Raw genomic sequence first — 3,720 nt, 5'->3', positions numbered from 1 at the left:
CTCTATCCACTGAGCCAAACCGGTTTCGGCTGAGACCTTCTTTCTTTGGGTAATAACAACCAGAAGTGATTGAGTGGTTGTAGGTGCTGTTGAACAATGGTTGCCACCTATAGGTTGACATCCTTCTCTCTCTTACATTCATCAAAGCTTGAAAACATTTGCAGATCTTCTTCAGTCAACCGCATTGCCACAGTAATAGTTTCTTTTTAAAAATATATATTTTGTTGACTTTTTTTACAGAGAGGAAGGAAGAGGGATAGAGAGTTAGAAACATCAATAAGAGAGAAACATCAATCAGCTGCCTCCTGCATCCCTCCTCCTTCCACTGGGGATGTGCCCACAACCAAGGTACATGCCCTTAACTGGAATCAAACCTGGGACCTTCAGTCCACAAGCCGACACTCTATCCACCGAGCCAAACTGGTTAGGGCAATATTTTCTTTTGAAAAGCATCCATTTTACCTCGTAATGTGAACACATCCTTAAGTTGTCCTTGCAAGGATATGTTTAGTTAATTTAATACCAACAAGATACCTGCCAGGTATGCAAGTGTGGCTACCCACTCACCATCAAAGTAGAGTTCTTGTAAGTTCGGGTTCTTTTGCCGCTGGAAAAATAACTTGTCTTCTTTGTGCGGGGCAAACAGGTAGGGTTAGGATCTTGCCCCTCGACAGCCGTCTCACCTCAGCGTGAAGAAGGTGAGTACACTGGGAACCCATTTCTTCGCAAAGTGCCTCAAATATTCGAGAATTGAGCGCTTGGTGTGGAATTTCATTTATAATTTTAATAACATCTGGAATACTTCACGTAGTTCTGGGGACATTTGTTTTCACCACAAGCTGCTCAGGGTGTTTAATGCAGTGTGCAGACAAAACGTCTGTCTGGGTGACCACATTTCCCTCCTCTGCAACAATTCCGGAAAGGTGTCCAGGCATGTTTGCGGCACCATCTGCACATATCCCAACACATGGTCTGCATTCGATCCCGTGTTCCAGGGAATAACTAGTAAGTGCTTCAAAAATCGCAGAGCTAGTCGTTCCACCCGGCAAGCTGAGCGAACAAAGCAGTTCTTTCTGGAACTCTCCCGCACACGCAGCCCTCACAAAGCAAAGGAGAAGTGCCTCGTTACTGCCATCCATTGATTCGTCAGGTTGAATTGAATAAAATGATGAATTTTTCACCATTTTTATATCTTGATTTTCAATATCTTCAGCCACGTCTTCAATTCTGTGTTTGACAGTGTTAGTGGGCATAGGAATTGCTTTCAGTGTCTGCTTTCCAAAAACCTCTTTCCAGGCTTATAACATGCAAGGCTTAATTCATTCTTCTCCAATCGCATATGGCTTTTTATTTTTCATGATCTGAAGTGCTATCAGAGGAGACGCCTTTAATAAGGATTTATCTCCAACAGTCATTTTTGTTAGAGCAATTACTTGCTTTCGCATATGTTCACACATTCTTTGAAAACATTCAAGTGGTTTTTTAGCTAAATCCAGGTGTTTTGATTGCTAGTGTCTTTCAAGTTTCAAACGTTTCATGGCATCATTGGAAAATTCTCAGAACACACAACACAGAGCAGCCATGGAGCCAGCTCACCACCAGGTTCTAGAACAAATCCAAGTTTCAAATATTTCGAATCATATTTCCTTAACACTTTGAGTTTTTTCTTCTCTCCACCTCTAGTTTCAATGTTCTTCCTAGTGGTGCCTGACCAGAACTGTGGAGACTGATTCATTGATCAGCTCACAGCTAAGGGTAGTACACATATTACTGTTGTTATTATTATCATCAGTTACATTACCTTTAGTATTGCTAACCAAATGCAAAATATTCCTTTGCTCCCCCCCCCACTCATTATGTGTTTATTTTATTTAAATATAAAACCAAACAAGAAATTATCGTTATGAAACTATTTGATGCCATTAAATATAACAGTTAAAGAAAATATACAGTTACATACAATTCACAAGTAAAATGAGACAATCGGATGGGAATCGTTAATCGTGGAGTGGGTGACTGCTGTAATGGTTGAAACAATACTGAAGCCGCTTGCACCTCTCCTGCTTCCCCCTCTCTAGTTACTGGAAAGGGGGATACACGAAATGTACTGGACTGTAGTACTAACTAGTACATTTCGTAAAGGCGAAAACTGTCAGAACATAAGAATTTCTTAGAATATTTTTGTTTTATTTATTAGGATTAATCAAACATAAAAAATGCAAATAACGTCCACATTTTTTCTACAGACCACCAAGTTTTTCTACAGACCACAGAAATTTTCTCATTGACCACCAGTGGTCCACGGACCACAGGTTGGCGACCGCTGCTTTAAGCTATTTACCCTCTGGATGTGGAGGAAAAATGAAAAACATTTCTCTTCAGTGTCCCTGGTTTAGGGAAGATAAGATTTAGTAGATGGCTGCAAACTGCTATTTAACTGTCTCTGTTTCCCTGTTCCACTGTCCTGGCTTACTGGCCTGTGTCATTTATATAACTTCCTTTTAACATTTTTCTTTTCTTTTTTAAAAAAATATATTTTGTTGATTTTTTACAGAAAGGAAGGGAGAGAGAGAGTTAGAAATATTGATGAGAGAGAAACATTGACCAGCTGCCTCTTGCACACCCCCTACTGGGGATGTGCTGGCAACTAAGGTACATGCCCTTGACTGGAATTGAACCTGGGACCTTGCAGTCTGCAGGCTGACGCTCTATCCACTGAGCCAAACCGGTTTCGGCAACATTTTTCTTTATAAATCTATAACTTTCACAAATCTTTCTATATCTCTCACAAACCTATTTACATATTCAAGACAACCAGCTTTAGGACAATTCCCTTTCTTTTTTCTTCAAAACATATCTCCATACCTTATTTCTTCTAGTATCAACCATACAATTTCTTTCCAACTAATTAAAGTTCTTAACTCTTAGAAATTTCCATTTTTAGTGACCACTGAAATGTAAGCAGTTAGCATTTCTTAGATTGACTTTTATGAACACATTTTAAACATTCTGTTTCAAGAAACACACCTTCACTAAAGCACACGACATTATATCAGCATTTCCAAGTCCATGTTACAGACTTTATGCAATAAAAAGCCAAAAGCAGGCGTGGGGACCCTGACCAGAGTACGCTGGAGGTTAAAAGCCCACTCATCATAGGATGTGTGCAGGCACTGACACAGCAGTATATCTGTTAAAGGCTCCTTTGCCCTATGCATGCGTGAGGGCAATGACTCAGCAGTAGCACTATACGTAACATGCAAGCACACCCTTATATTACCTGCTTATGTTAACGTAGCACGAGGCCTCTTTAGTCTGAGTGTGTGTACAAGGTGCCTCTGACCAGCCAGTTGTTGGCTGCTTTGTTTGTGAAACTTAAAGATTTGTAATAAAGCATGCCTCACCTACTTATGGTCACTCGTGTGTTCTTCCAATTTCCTGCACCCAGAGGGCTCAAGTCCCTGGCTGAGAAACTTGCACCCAACAATTAGTGTAGTCGGCAGGATTCTGGGGTAAGTACCCCATCCATCCGGCCAGAGGGCATGTGGCCTCCGCTGGGTTGTGGTATCAGGTAGGGGTGGTCCTGATACCTTGAGCGTGCATTTCTCCCCCTCCCCCAACCCCTCCCCCCAAAGACTGGGAGCAAGTTGAGGTAACACAGGAGGCATTAAAGAATACTTCGTCATCTCTGATGGACCAGATTCCCAAAGACCAGAGGAA

The sequence above is a fragment of the Pipistrellus hanaki genome (assembly GCF_964339955.1).
Source record: "Pipistrellus hanaki genome assembly, chromosome: 9".
Lineage (NCBI taxonomy): Eukaryota > Metazoa > Chordata > Mammalia > Chiroptera > Vespertilionidae > Pipistrellus > Pipistrellus hanaki.
This window is presented reverse-complemented; position numbering follows the sequence as displayed.